Genomic DNA, 17757 nt, shown 5'->3' with positions numbered 1-17757 from the left:
AATGTGTTTTCAGTCTGACACTAGACAATACACGAATAAACCAAACAATAGAATGGACTTGCCTCCACAACTCTTGAAACGGAAAAAGGCAACGAGGCAACGTGCCAAAAATCTACTAACTACCATCAAGAAAGTTCCACCAACCGGAATCTCCCGACCCATTTAAAAGCGAATGACCTTTGAATTGTGGTTAAACTACGTCTGTTGTCTATTTAATCGCCATCATGCATCGAAAACAGTCCCGCGGGAAGACAAAAAACTTTTACACCAAATACAAGTCAGGCAGACGGCTAAAAGTTGTGGAACTGGGATTCCAGGTGTTGAACATACGACACAGAGTCAGTGGAAATATTTAGCGTCTGATGCCAGCACAAGAGAGTGTAAGACTTCCTGCCGAACACCATCCCATGTTTTCAATGAAAATAAAAACCAGTTCTTCACAATCTATACGTTGGGCATCAAACAACTGCCATGAGATTCTAGGCTGAAGCAGGAATGTCTATCTACAAATGAAGTGTTGATATTAAATATTCGCTCAGAGAATCTCGACATTCAGGTCATTTTACAACATTCTCCCCAAACATCATTCTTAAAAAGTTGGCGCCAACTGAACGTCTGCTAAAATGTCTGTTTGCTCCCATGACAACCTCCATCCAATCTTTGATTCAAATACTAAAGACAAAGTTTATATTTATCAGAATCAGGCCAATAATTTTATCTTTCAAATTATGGTAATAATATGTATCCAGACGGAAGACAGAATAAGGTCAAAAACCTCAGCTCAGACAGAAGAGTCAAAAACCCTAATGAAGACAGAATATGGTCAAAAGTCAAAACCCCTTGATAGAAACCAGAATAGTCAAAAACCCTAATGAAGACAGAAGACAGAATAGTCAAAAACCCTAATCCTAGACGGAAGACAGAATGAGGTCAAAAATCCTCTCCTACAAATGAAAGACAGAATAAGGTCAAAAACATTTTCTGCAGACAGAAGACAGAAGACGGTCAAAAACCCTTTTTACAGACAGAAGCCAGACCATTTCTCCTGTTATTCTTCAGTAATTGTATGATGTTAAGAGAATTAGCTGTTTCTCTTTAATTTATTCAGAAATCGATGCACAAGCAATAAAAAATATATTTTGAAAAGGGGAACCCCTGAATGGCGGAAACTTGTCATCGTTTGACAGTCCTGACACCTTTTCAAACTTTAGTTTCGATGCAAGTTCAACCTAAAATCAGAATCAGGTGCATTACAGATGCAGGACTATAAATAAGAACCATGCTTGATGGATCTGAAACAATCTACGCACAGCATGATATAGGTGCATCATGGGAAGGCTTCACCGCTAAAACAACAAACAGACATAGACACCCCAGATGATCGAAGTCACGTTTTTAACTTTCAAATCCCCGAGTTTTTAATAGAAACGATATTATACAAACTGAAAGGCCGACCCAGCTGTTCAAACAAAATGAACTAAAATTGGAGAGAATCCGTTGAATCGTATATATTACAAAATATCACAAAATATGTCTTGGAATCAGAAACAGATTCTAGAAAATGTCAAAACAGTTTTTATGTTGAGAAAACAAACGGAACATGAATCTAACGCGTGGATTTCTTGTTTTATTAAATAAAAGTTTTATTTTTTTTTCATTCCATTATACTACGACTTGCTATGGTGAACAAGAACAAATATTTTACACTGATTCCATGGATTAATTCAACATTTGTCTTGGATCAAATTCAATAATTTGATATGATTCTACAACTCTGTATCTGTATGAACATAATGATTTTCCTATAGAACTAAAGTACTGTGCATCAATTGACCGTTTTAAAAAGAATCTTAAAACCCATCTTTTTAGAAACGTTTTCTTTTAACTGTTGATTTTTAACTAGTGTTTTTATTTTAATTGACTATAATGTTACCAAAGAGCAGCTTCGGTTGGATTTTAGGACATTATTATTATTATTATTATTAACATCAAATGGAGTTTAACGTCCTACTGTTCTGCTCCGAACTGGGCTAATGAAGACAGGCATACGCCATACAGTGTGCTATGAGGAAAATTTTGCCCCGACAGCGGCACTACGGCCTACTCTTATATCGAATTCCAACTGTCAAGAGATCTTTTACGTGCACACCAATGTGTACACGGTGTATCTGTATGAACATCAAATGAAGTAATACTGGTAAATGATAAATTGTGAACATGAACCATCACGAAATTAAAATCGTTCTATAATTATCAATATGATTAACTATAGAATTTAATTGATTCAGAGTTGGGTTTTAAAAAAAACAACTTTTTTTGGGGGGGGGGGGGGGACCTTCAACACAGGTTTTTTTTCTTTGTTTTTTTTTTCTTTTACTTTTTTTTTAATTAAAAGAAACCTGATTTATTTAGGTTTTAAACATGATATTTTTTGTTTTTGTTTAAATCATGATATTTTATGTTTAAAACATGCTTTTTTTATTGTTTAAAACATGATTTTTTTTGTTTATAACATGACCTTTTTTCTGTCTAACACATGGAATTAAGAAATTCTACTTATTTACAGAATTCAGTCGATGAGGTAGTAAATACTAAGAGTATATAAAACTGGAATATAGAATCAAATAGTTTATTTATAATTATGAGGGACCGGCTTCTTTGTATTAGAAATAGATGATACACTGCGTATTGTATAAACTGGGAATATTTAGAAATCAAATAAAAGACAAGCCTAACCCACACAGTGTTCTATATGGTATATTTTGCCCAGACAGCAGAATTTCTTGTTAAACTTTATCAAATTCCATCTGTCAAGGGTTTTTCATGTGCACACCTACTAGTGCACTGGTGGAACTAAGTTTTTCGTCCTATTATATAATACCCAAACTAGTTTCTGGTGAACAAACCAACAATTTTTTTAAAACACAGATTTTGGTATTTAATGATAATGAAGTAGGCTAACGTCCTCTGCTAACCCCTGGTAACCTCAGCACTCTATATATGTAATAAAATCCTTTTACTTTCCACAAATACAACAAAAACATTTTCTTATCATATTTGAAAGTTTACATGTTGTGCAACCAGAGATTTTACCATTTCTCAGAAGTTTTAATCTATTAACCTCCATTTCCAGATTTTACTAACATGGATTTTATTCATTATCTCAGGAATTTATTAGAGATGGGATTAAAGTTTAATATCAACTTGACACAAACTAGGTCATTTTGGGTCTAACATATGGTTCAATTTTATTTTAATACTTGACTTGCGGGCAGGGGTCTTTAGCAGTGGGATAAAATCGGAGGACTCTGAGAATACCCACAATGCTACACAGGCGATCCTACTCATTGGCTTGTTCTAGCGGGGACAGTCCTTATGATCTAAAGAGCACAAGTTAGATCAATCGTCCCACCAGATATATAAACAGGGGTTACTAGTAGGGATATATAGGGATACATAATCAAAATAATAATGTATAAATGTTATTGGTTAGGGTTAGTGGAAAGTGAGAAGAGCTCGACACTAGAAAGACACGCAGAAGCACTAGACTTAGTTGTAACTTTCAGCATGCACCCACGGTGAATCGAACTTCCAATGACACAGACACCTTGTAGTTGTTGGTTAACCTCTGAGCTACCGCACAACCCTTAGGGTTCTATAAAACACAAATCCTGTATATGGAATAAATGCTATGGGTTAATCAACGATCGAAAATTATTCAAACAAAAGGCAAATTCGAGGCAATAATAAGTAGAGTCAATTCATATCAAAAACATTTTTAGGTCACCTCTGCCAGACCTTCTGTGGGATTAAACTAGCTCCTTATTTACAGAGACACCACTCCAAGATTTATACGGCATTTCACAACAGTGTTCATATCTAATTTCATATAATAGTAGTTTTAGTAAAGATGACTTTCATCTTTCTTGTGTTTGCCATCCCCTGGAGTTATCTGATTGTAAGTAGTAGAAGTGTTTTTCAGATAAGATTATCTTGTAGGTCGACTGAATGATGATGTAATGAAATGCTGGCTCTTGTATCTTACGGACTGGTTGAAATGCATCTTGTATTTATATACAGTTGAATCTATTTGGTCGGAGTTAGCTGAGATTATTTTGATGTATCATTGTTTGTAGGTATTTTATCCAAGGATGGTATTTCAAATTTTGATCGTCAGACATTTTTAGTTGGGGTTAATGGAGGCTAGAATTAGGTCATGATAAGTCGTTTGTCATCTTCTGTTAAAATTATATAAATCTCCCTTGAATTCCGTTAAAATTATATAAATCCCCCTTGAATCCTCTGTTAAAATTATATAAATCCCCCTTGTATCCTCTGTTAAAATTATATTAATCCCCCTAGAAATCTCTTTTAAAATTATATTAATCCCCCTCGAATTTTTTGTTAAAATACCATATCCATAACAAAAAAAACAATCGGTAGTCATGCTTTATGTGAAAAGTAACTTGTTAGTGTCAAAATAAAAGTGTTGAGAAAATGTTACAATTATTTTAACAAAACATATCAGTTTATGGACACAGTGGGGGAGAATAAAGGAACAGCGGGATGTGAACTATGATATTCAGCTAGTGTAACACTAGCCCCTGTATAAACAATCAGTGGAAATCGGGATGTCATGTGGTATAAAAAAAAGTTGTTAAAAATATATTGTAGTTTACTCCAATTGAAAAACTGCTGGTTCGACATACATGTACATGTCGTATCATGATGTCTAAAAACCATGCTGGCTCTCATGCACATGCACATACAATGTATATAAAAACCAGTTGGGCATAATAGGTGCATTTGAATTTTGTGGTTTTAGTTCGCAATACATTAAAGAGGCATTATGGGAGATTAGATAAAGAGTTGACTGTTCTCGTTATAATAGTTCAAAAATAGATAACGTAAATAGAATATGCAGAAAATTTATGTCAAATTGCTTCACTTTGAACCGAGATATTAGCTTTTGAATTTTAAGTCTCGATCATCATTAGTAAAGTCGGTAGAATAAAAAACATAGTCTGGATTATCCATTTTTGGATCTAATCATCAATGAGCGTTGAGCACACATCGGATTCAAATCCAGTGAAAATCTGACGCATAAGATGACATCGAGAGTTGATTATGGTTTGGATAAGTTAATTAATGTCTAATTAATAGTTTATATAACATTTCAGGCCTAAAGAAAGACCTGCAATAGGCAGATTTAGCTTTTGCATAATGTATGTTTAAACAGAACTTAATTTTTTGGCTACTATCATATATCAATATTTAAAATCCCCCCCCCCCCCCCCACACAGGTCAGGCCTTCACAAGTTCTAACATATGTCCTCAATAAAAACAGCAATGGACACGTCACAGTCTTCATCAAGTACGGAATTCGAATTTACTTCCAGAATGAAGTCTACCATTAAATACCTTCAAAAAGTTCACCAGGACCAGATTTAAACAAGACGAGAAATACGTTATAGGTGTTTTAAAGTCTGCGTTGGGGTAGTCATCCTTTGTTCTGGATTCCAGTTTTGGATGCATTTGGCATAAATTGGGGCTCTAAAATCAATCTCTAATATATCAATCAATAAATAAATCTCTAAAAATATCAATCTCTTGAAAACATCAACCCCTTGAAAATATCAATCTCTTGAAAACATCAATCCCTTGAAAATATCAATCTCTTGAAAACATCAATCCCTTGAAAATATCAATTTCTTGAAAATATCAATCCCTTGAAAATATCAATCCCTTGAAAATATCAATCTCTTGAAAACATCAATCCCTTGAAAATATCAATTTCTTGAAAATATCAATCTCTCAAATTAATATCAAGCCCTAAAACATCAATTTCCTAAAAATATCAATTTCTTAAAAATATCAATTTCTTAAAAATATCAATTTCTTAAAAATATCAATTTCTAATATATCAATTTCTAAAATATCAATCTCTAATATATCAATTTCTAAAATATCAATTTCTAAAATCCACACAGGACCCGTAAATTCAGACAGAAAAATCTGTTTAGTTTTTCTGTTTTCTGTTGAGGGATTCTAAAATGACCTTTCAAGAAATATGAGAAGTTCAAATAAACTGCAAGATTTTCTGGCATGTCTAAAATTAATCTCCTTTGTTCCACAAGGAAACAGGGTGAAATTTATATAAAAAAAAAAGTTAATCCAGTAGTTTACTACCAATATCTAAAGATAGTCGTACATTTTACATGAAAATAATTTATGAAAACAGGATAACTCTACAGTAAAACATTATGACTGATGGCAAACCTTATGGACTAACATGACTGACAGCAAACATTTCTGGAGAACATGTAAAACTGTTCATAATCTGTACATATTTCTGTAAAACTGTTAAAACATATTTCTGGAGAAATTGTAAAATTGTTTATAATCTATCTATATTTCTGGAGAAATGTAACATTGTTTATAATCTATCCATATTTCTGGAAAAATGGTAACATTGTTTATAATCTATCCATATTTCTGGAGAAATGTAACATTGTTTATAATCTATCCATATTTCTGGAGAAAATATAAAAACTGAACGGAAATCAAGTTATATTTTGTTCCTATCTGTTTCTCGTTTCTTATCGAATGTGAATAAATATTAAGAGTTTGTGAACAATAATATAAAAAAATAATATATTTAGTGTGTGTCTAATGATTGGAAATGTTACAGCTTCCCTCATAATGGTTCATTAAAATATCACCATAACGATGATATGGTATCCTATTGAACAACTGTTATTGATAACAACCGTTACTAGGGAAACAGATGTTCGTCTTCACTACCATATTTCAACAAAATAAATAAACCAAGAATGAGAGAAATCACTGCCTCCAGTCGTTCCAGCTAAAAGAAGATGATATAATCTGAAAGGCGATCCACTTAATTCAACAACTAACAACGGACAACAAAAGACGAACCTACCCTGAAGTTTGTTTATCAAGTCCTGATAACCCGGTCTACATCGATATCACTTGGAGAGTTATCTGGTATAAAGGAGGGGAGGGTAGTTACACAACATCTCTAACTCTACACACAAGTCTTCTTTCATCTCACTTCTTTACCAATTGAAATATTTAAACCCAACTTACCTCCGTATCTCGACTGCTGTCGGTCCCGCTAAATACAAGCCAATGATTGGTTCTTGAATATTGATGAATGACCTCACGGTTGTCCTCTTTCTCTTCTTTCCAAATATGGTAAAGACCAGTCGGTAGGAACCCGCGGCAGAAAATGTATGTTTCCAGCTGGAAGGATAACAAACACTTACAAGTATATCGTGCGATAAATGTCAAAGGTCACAAGGGGTCAGCATCTAATACAATACCTTCCTTTCGTACATGTGGGGATCATCTGATTTCACATCTATTTAAAGCTTGAATCAAATATAGTTAACGTAAGCAAGATAATATAACATATATTGTTCTATTTCTCTCAAATACTGCCAACAAATTCCACGTTATTATTTAAAGATCTATTATTCCAGAGTTAAATCTGCCTATGTATCATTTAAGAGCTAAATCTGCCTATGTATTATTCCAGAGCTAAATCTGCCTATGATGTATTATTTAAGAGCTAAATCTGCCTATTGTAGGTCTGATTTTTTGCTTCAAATGTTATATTAACTATTATTTAGAAATTTATTAACATGACAAGCCTATAATTTAACAATAAAATGCACAGTTGACGGCATGTCTCGGTTGTCAAGTACGATACGATAATGAACGATAATGCTACGATAATGAACGATCTACGCTACATTTTCAGTCACAACTTCACTCAAAATAAAGTAATTTGAATGAAATTTTCAATATATCCATTTTGAATTATCTATTTTTAAACTATTATAGCAAGAACAGTCAGCTCTTTATTAATGTATCCTTATTAAACTCCCCTTGTCTCAGGGTCACGATATAAGTTCACAAGTTACGCTGTTTCACTTCAATAAATTGTATTTTGAAACTCAAATTCATATATTTTCTGTGACTTTTTTGGAAAAGATATAAATGTGTGCTTATAGAACATTTCTTATAATAAATTTTGGTAGTTGAATTATACAAATAGACAGTGTATTAAGGGAGTTATGATTTAATTACAAAATCATGCGTTTCTGTCAAAAGTTTCAGAATCACATTGAGAGAGATGGGGGTTTAAAGTCCACTCGACACTAACTAGGTCATTTCGGGACTAACATATGGTTCAATTTTATTTCCATAATTCACTTGCGCGTAGGGGTCTTTAGCAGTGGGAGGAAATCGGAGGAACCGGAGAAAACCCACGAGGTTGGACAGGCGACCCTACTCCTTGTCGCGTACAACCGGGGAATCAAAACCATGCCAGTTGACTCAATGACAGTCCTTATGATACAGCACACACTAACCATTCAGACATCCAACCCCCCGAATCACATTGAACAAGTGCATGAAATATACTGAAAACTTACAATAAAATGTGATCTTCAGTAGTAATATTATACTTTTTAAGGAACTATTTTAGAATTTAAAATATTTCTTATTCATTTGAATTTGAAGTTGTTTGTTTTCACATGTAGTGTTAGTAACCAAAAAGTGACCCAAGCTTCACAAAAATGTATATGTAACAGCTGCTGAAGTGAAGAAAGTATAAATTTTAATGGCCAAAATATTGAACTATTGAAACTTAGAATCGCAAGGCAATTTATTTTTTTACCCTGATAAGACACGTTTGTCACAAATACTGTGATTTAGCTGTTTCTATGTACAAACTCTTCTTACATCCACTGCTTGTAATAAAATATCCATTGGTCCCTTCCACATGCTACTCCGATAAAATTCATATACTGCACATATAACACTAATTTATGAACACTGAATTTTAGTCTCTACCATTTTAAATTACACTGATATAAATTGTCTAATTTATGGACACTGAATTTTAGTCTCTACCATTTTAAATTACACTGATATAAATTGTCTAATTTATGAACACTGAATTTTAGTCTCTACCATTTTAAATTACACTGATATAAATTGTCTAATTTATGAACACTGAATTTTAGTCTCTACCATTTTAAATTACACTGATATAAATTGTCTAATTTATGAACACTGAATTTTAGTCTCTACCATTTTAAATTACACTGATATAAATTGTCTAATTTATGGACACTGAATTTTAGTCTCTACCATTTTAAATTGCACTGATATAAATTGTCTAATTTATGAACACTGAATTTTAGTCTCTACCATTTTAAATTACACTGATATAAATTGTCTAATTTATGGACACTGAATTTCAGTCTCTACGATTTTAAATTGCACTGATATAAATTGTCTAATTTATGAACACTGAATTTTAGTCTCTACCATTTTAAATTACACTGATATAAATTGTCTAATTTATGGACACTGAATTTTAGTCTCTACCATTTTAAATTGCACTGATATAAATTGTCTAATTTATGGACACTGAATTTTAGTCTCTACCATTTTAAATTGCACTGATATAAATTGTCTAATTTATGGACACTGAATTTTAGTCTCTACCATTTTAAATTACACTGATATAAATTGTCTAATTTATGAACACTGAATTTTAGTCTCTACGATTTTAAACTGCACAGATATAAATTGTCTAAATAAAAATTATTATAATATATCTAATTGATTATTTTCTCCTGATCTGCTATAATATATATTTTATTTAACCTTCCAACCTTGATTCTCAATTCTTCATTTCGAACTGGATTGATATACATTATCTAACAGAATATACTTATATAATAACTTAATTGACTATTTATATTTCATCTGCTCTTTGGCTGCTAATATATTATTGTTTCAAAACAATTATTTCACAGTAGCATAACGTACTATTCCCACAATATATTGTCCACCTAATCACTTGAAAAAAATAAAATCTCTTTTTTTTTTTTTAACTTTTCCTTGCAATATCACACAATCTAAATTCTTCAATGATATTCGAAAATCTGTCGATCAACTTGTGAGAAGAAGATTACAAAATGATTTTTCCACAATCAAAATATAAAAATATGCATATTATAGAAAATAACTTAAGCCAATGAATAAACAGAAAAATATTTGAAATTCTTGGTTTCTGAATTAGCGAACTTTTTAAGGTCAAAGCTCATTCAAGAACAATTAGAACCGGAGTTCAAACCGCAATTCTATCTGTCAAACTTTTACATGAACAATATCTTTTTGTGTTGCGTACATGATTAACACAAAAGTTTAAGCGGAAATAATAACTTACTGGTAAAAAAGGACTACAATGATTACTCTTCTGTTTATAAAGGCAACAATGGACACAAAACCAGACGCAGCAGACATTCTCGTTTTATTTTAATAATCTAATTTTTCTCTGGCGAGTTGGGGGGGAAGTTTTACGTTACAACCTGTTCGAGGTCTGTCAGAATATATCTAGGGTCTATTCAGGTGTATTTTGTAACTTATGTAGAAAAAACACAATCACCTTTTGTTCTTTTTATAAAAATAAACACACGAAGATGAAAACTAAATAGGGGCTTGCTACATATACACTAAATTCAACCCCTTAAAATTTATAAAATATAAATTACAGGCTCTGATGGTCATTTGAGGGATTGAATAATGTCTTGTAAACTACTTATTATGAAAAGTAGTCGTTGTTGTTAGTATTTTAGAGGAGAGCTGAAAAAATCTCCCCATAATCAACAAATTAAAAAAATCGCTCCACTAAAAAAACTCTCCAAGTTTTCGATAAGAAGAGTGATTTAGAAATTAAGGAGAGTGATCTGATATTAAGGAGAGTGATTAGTTGTGTGTATGGGAAATGGTTCTGAAGATCAATAACTGCATGTTAGGGGGTCATTCCTGGTTTCATAAATGATAATAAACCCCAATGACTTTGTAAAGGAGGGTGATTTTTAATTTTAAGGAGAGGGAGAAAAACCTCCCCTCAGTCGACATTCAGGTGAGCGACAGGCGTTTGAGAGCGATCGCTCGCCTTTAAAAACAATGACTGGTAAACAATATTTTATTTCATTTGAAAATGGATTGGAGAACAGGCTAGACCTCTGTTCCTTATAAGGAATATCAGTCCAAAAATGGTTCAATTCCATTCAGAATTTACAAAGACATGTGGAATTGAAATTTCATATAATAAGCCTGCTGCCATTTTGTTATCGACGGAAATTTATTGATCCCCCTTTTTTAAAATCTGACTGAATTCAAGTCGAGGTATTATCTAATGTTCGTATTTTGGTTTCTTAATTAAATGTTAAATAATCAATTGAAAATTTGTGAAGATTCGACATCCTCTACTGACATTACAAACAGGATATGGTTACAACAAGCCAGCTTCACGTATAATGTTTGATAAAATCATTTAGTGGTCGTGTTTGTAATCCGTTTTTTCAGATTATTTATTGCTGAAATTGTGATTTTGTTTTCTTAATCAGATATTAAATAATCTATCTGAATTCAGATTAAACAGTAAAAATTGTGATTTTGTCAGAAAAATTCAAAAGATGATAAGTGACTATAATTACACCTTCAGTATTTTAATGGAATACATTTAACCCTGAGGTTTACATAAAACCTGTACATTTCACCTTCTTGAGGATTCTAAAGGGACAAATAATTCATGTAAATTTGACCTTAACTTTTGATTTTTCCACATAATGGTCTACATTAGCCTACATATTTTGGTTCTGATTTTTTATAATTAGAATTTTAACAATAAAAACAACTAGTATCCCTTTTTCTGATTTCAACATCATATAAATAGTATTTTATATGTGTAAGTAATTTAAGTCATCTCATCATGCAAGTTAAATATTTGAATTTTATTTTGGTAAAAAAAAATAGAATTGTTTATTTTAATCAAATCTAATGAGTTAATTAGTTTAATGAATTGAGTATCAAATACACCCAATATCGAGAAATAAGCGATTGAGTTTTTAAATTTTGAAATGAAATGAAATGAAATGGAGTTTAACGTCCTACTGTTCTGCTACGACTGGGTTAATGAAGACGACCATACACCATACAGTGTGCTATGAGGGAAATTTTGCCCTGCCTACATACTCTCATATCGAATTCCAACTGCCAAGGGATCTTTTACGTGCACGCCAATGTATACACAGGACCTCGTTATTTTATCCCATCTGAACGACTAGACAGCTGTCCTTGTCAGGCCAGATTTTACTGAAGACTTATACGTGACGTCTGCAGTGGATGCTGAATGTTGCAAAATTTTCAATTCCTCATCTCTTTGTAAACAAAAGTCAACCATTTTTGGACACGTATTCATTTTAGAGATTCATGATTCACATTATTATATTAATTGTAGTTTGTACGAGATTCAAAATAGCTCATTAAAAATTTAGATTTAAAATACTTGAAATCTCATAGTTATCTCTAAAATACTGCTTTTAAATATGTTCCAAAGACTAGTGGAAACGACCCATAGAGATCAATCTGATTAAAATACAGATCTTATTTCGTTTTGTTTTTTATATTCAAAATTTTGTTTTACTTGTCTTGGCTACACTCGGATCTGGAACTGTTGTTATATTACCAGCGTTTTGGTTGAAGTGAGAGATCAGACAATGAAACAGTCTGAAACGCCGACTTCTTGGCGTGTCATGCACAGAACTGTGGGTAAACCATTAGAAACGCCAACACTGATTGGTTTATCAAATATCTAACATCATAGAGTAAAAAACCTCTCGTACAACCCCTAACACGACCTTCGAGTACAACTTGTCAGATCTTCGTGTAGTGTAGGTCATTGAAAGTATAAAAAAAACGAAACGAAATATAGATCTGTATTTTAATGAGATAGTGAAAACTTGAATAGTGTGAACATACCTTTTGGTGGGAGATCTGTATAGAGTTTGACTATGAAAACTTGAATAGTGTGAACATACCTTTTGGTGGGAGATCTGTATAGAGTTTGACTATGAAAACTTGAATAGTGTGAACATACCTTTTGGTCGGAGATCTGTAGACCTCATTATCGCCATCGCTATAATCCACAGAGATACGTCGCCACACCTCAACTCCCTGAAATATACAAATATTCCTCATAATACATTTCCTTAAAATAATATATACATATACCAACACTAAACTCCTTAAAATAATATATACCAACAATAACCTCCCTAAAATAATATATAACAATCACCATCCACCAAAATTAAAGTTTTCCCTATAAATAATCATGCTAAAATAGTAAAAAATATTAATGGCATAATACATTGCCTTAAAATAATATAAACCAACACTAAACTCCCTAATATAATATATACCAACACTAAACTCCTTAAAATAACACTAAACTCCCTACAATAATATATACTAACACTAAACTACCTAAAATAATATATACCAATCACCCACCAAAATTAAATTTTTCCCTATAAATAATCATGCTAAAATAGTAAAAAATATTATTGGCCTAAAACCCTGTATTAAATATAATTATTTACTAGTTTTCTAAAATGTTTCTACAATCCTATCATTAAATATAACATTGTTAAAAATCAAATTTTTAAAAAATGGTCAAATTAATGTTTTATACTAAATTTTCATATACATGGACAACATAAAGATCAAATATTTTATTTCCATTTTTAATTAATCATTTTATAAAGTAACTAAATTTGTTTTAAATCAAAATCAAAAATTTGAAATAATTACGTTAAATTAAAGAGATTTTATTTAAAAGTTTCTTTTAATCGTAATTAAAATTTACTTGTATACAATTAAACATTATTTCAGACAAAAATGTGAATTAGTTAGCTTACCACTAATTTAAAGTTGACTTCCTTTCCGACGGCTACTATGGCAGAATGGATGACTTTGGGTGTTGATAAACTATTCTCAATTTCAAACTCTAGTTGCCCAGCAACCGTAGCAACTGAAAAAACAATCAAAACAATGCCTGGATGACTGGGGCTAATCTATAACAGATGGTTAATAAACACTGCATGCAAGAGACTGGATGTTTAAAGGCGGGGTATTAAGTTAAAACAGATTGACCGTGTGGTTTGCCGGTTCTCAACTGTTATCACTATCTTTTGTTATAGTCAGACAATGAAACCAACCACACCCTAAAAAATATCACATTTCCCTCTCAACCAAGTTTTCAAACCGTTTAAGTGATGAAATGTTTTTATTATACAACAGGTTTCTGTGTTAAACCCACATTTTCCTATCTGTGCTAAACCCATATTTCTCATGTTTCCCTCTCTCTCATTCTATGAAACAGGATTTTAAGTTGGACCAGAATTGGCAAGACACATGACATTTTGGCAATTTTTTATAATTTCAATAGCCCATGCCTACATGTAACTTGTAACATTTATGTTTTAGATAAATTAGAATTCATATGGATTGTTACCATGGCATTTATTAATTAAACTGGAAGTATACACAGGTCTACAATTCTATCTATGGAATATAAATACTGTGACATCCTAGCACTGTAACCTGGGTATCATTTAATTTTATGTATCTAGCACTAATTTCTTTCACATTTATTCATTATCAAATCTTTTTTTCAAAATTTGTAAAAATCGTTTAAAATCACCAAAAATCATCTAATTTGTACTTTTGTCAAGTTTAAAGCTGACCATTCAATTTTGATAATGAGTGTCCAATTTGCATTCGTTTAATTTCTCAATCACTGTTAAGCTTCTCTCTTTAGTCTTTATCAACCAATAACGTACGGTTTATTACTGAACATCGTTTTGACCAGGCTTTTCTAGTCGTTATCAAACAATGATGTACGGTTTATTATTGTGCGACGTTTCAACTAGGCTTTTCTAGCTGTATTCCATAGAATTGTGACCTGTGTAATTCTTATGGCAACATCTAATAAAATAATAACGCATATATAGAACAGCTGATGATCTTTTATTTGCTCAAATAATCTAATAAACTATAATAAACTACATTCTGACGATCAAGCTTCATTATCTTAATCACATCCATAAATTTAATACATTTTACAACATGACATATATAGACACACCAGACCCTTCACATACAGAACATGTATATCTCATAGGCTAACAATATGTACTATCCTGATATACAGACCAGACTCTTCACATACAGAACATGTATATCTCATAAGTTAACAATATAACAATATGTCTGATATATTGTTTCAATGGCATTTAGTAATTGAACTGGAGTATACAGGTCACAAGTCTATGGAATTGTATTTCATAGAATTGTGACCTGTATAATATGACAATGCTGTATGTAATACACTGATATACATGTACAGATCAGACCCTTCACATATACCTCATAGGCTAATCATACATGTACAATATATGCAACAGCTAAATCTGCCTATTGTAGGTCTTTCTTTAGGCCTGAAATGTTTTCTAAAATTTCATTCAAATTACTCTATTGCGAGCGAAGATATTAGCATTAAATTTGAAGGTTTGACAAGACGTGTGCAATAATTTCAACCATCGTACTGGTTGTTCGAAGCTAAGTCTCTCTCCTCCATTACTAAATTAAATCAAAATATGACTGAACCTTTCTAACCTATTTAATATCGGAGAAATCTGATGCCATCGAGAGTTGATTATGGCCTGGATCAGTTAATTAATGTTTAATTAATAATTTAGATAACATTTCAGGCCAAAAGAAAGACCTGCAATAGGCAGATTCAGCTCTTGCATAATGTATGTTTATTTTAATGTACATGTATGTTTCCAAGTATGGAGAGAGAGAGAGAGAGAAATGGGGTTTAACGTCCACTCGACACAAACTAGGTCATTAAAGGACTAACATATGGTTTAATTTTATTTAAATAATTTAGTTGCGCGTAGGGGTCTTTAGCAGTGGGAGGAAACTGGAGGACCCGGAGAAAATCCACGAGAGTTGGACAGACGACCCTACTCCTTGCCACGTACAACCAGGGATTCAAATCCACGCCTGCTGACTCAATGACAGGCCTTATGATACAGCACGCACATGCTAACCATTCAACCATCCAACCCCCCCTTCTAAGTATGGGATGTTTTGTCTATATTTAGTTGTGTAGTTCTCCATGTATTAAAGTCATTTGACAAGAGAGTATTGTATCATATTAATAATATCCTGTCTGTCTGAGTGACTGACTGATGGCTGTAGTGTTTCCTGTATCAGGAGCTTGTGGGTGTAGACGGATATCAAACATAACATTTAGTCAGCTATAACATTAATCAATTAAATCTTATAATAGTATATAAAACACTACTCACTATCCAATATATTACAGTCAACTCTACACAAGCTAGGTCATTTTGGAACTAACATATGGTTCAATTTTATTTCCACAATTCGCTTGCGCATAGGGGTCTTTAGCAGTGGGAGGAAATCGGAGGACCCAACACAACTTAACACAAGCTAGGTCATTTTGGGACTAACATATGGTTCAATTTTATTTCCATAATTCGCTTGCGCGTAGGGGTCTTTAGCAGTGGGAGGAAATCGCTTGCCTGTAGGTGTTTTTAGAAAATGGGAGAAAACAAAGGAAGTTGTACCGTCGATTCTTTGTGGGCTGAAAACCACACTACTTGACTAAATGAAGACGGACCTTATGACCTAAAGTGAAGCGCTAGACCATTCAGCCACCCATCCCTTGACTTTCAAAGAATAAAGGACATTAAACATAGTGGTTGCATAACATGGTTTACAAATCGCAATGTTAAGAAGATGGAGAAAACCGGAGGACCAGGTAAAAATTTGAAACCACGCCACTTTACTCAATGACAGACCGTATGATCCAACGTACAGTATATAAGATAGGTTGCCAGGCAACGAAACATACGCCCACAGCAACTAAATCATCCGGGCAGTCAACAAGGGTTGTCGCATATTTTTACTTTTTTCGGTAATGAAACATTTATAATGCACTAAAATCTGATTAAGAGCAACAACTCACGAAGTAATTATCAGAAAACTATTAGAATTTGTTTGGTTTTTATAAAGTTCTGCCCCATGCTAACGTTTTGTATGCAAAGCTTTTAATATCATACATTTAACTGTTCAAGTCATAAAAATTCATTGAAAATCAATATACTTGTTCGTCTCAAGATCTTAAACTCTGTGTATCAATCTGAAGTCAATCGGATGATAACTTAAGGGCCATAACTTTGGCACTAATTATCGGAAATTGTTTAAAATCAATAGGAATCTTCGTCTCATGACCTCAAACACTGTGTATAAATTTAAACTCAATCGGATATTAACTTGACGGACGGACGGACGGACGGACGGGGGTGACGAAAATATACGACCACATTTCAATGTGGGCGTATAAAAATACACTAGCTAATATAATAGGTCTACCCATTATCCAACATTATATACTAACCCCTTATATAATATAACTACACTAACCCCTAATATAATACAACTACACTAACCCCTTATATAATATAACTACACTAACCCCTAATAGAATATAACTACACAGAATATAACTACACTAACCCCTAATAGAATATAACTACACTAACCCCTAATATAATATAACTACACTGACCCCTAATTTAATATAACTACACTGACCCTAATATAATATAACTACACTGACCCCTAATAGAATATAACTACACTAACTCCTATTTAATAAAATTAGGAAATATCGCGAACTAACTTTTCATCATCCTAGGTCAGTGCTTATGTGGAGACTTAACCTCTCCCCCAAATTCTTAAAACTAACCCCTAATAGAATATAAATAC

Source organism: Patella vulgata, chromosome 9 (assembly GCF_932274485.2).
Source record: "Patella vulgata chromosome 9, xgPatVulg1.2, whole genome shotgun sequence".
Lineage (NCBI taxonomy): Eukaryota > Metazoa > Mollusca > Gastropoda > Patellidae > Patella > Patella vulgata.
This window is presented reverse-complemented; position numbering follows the sequence as displayed.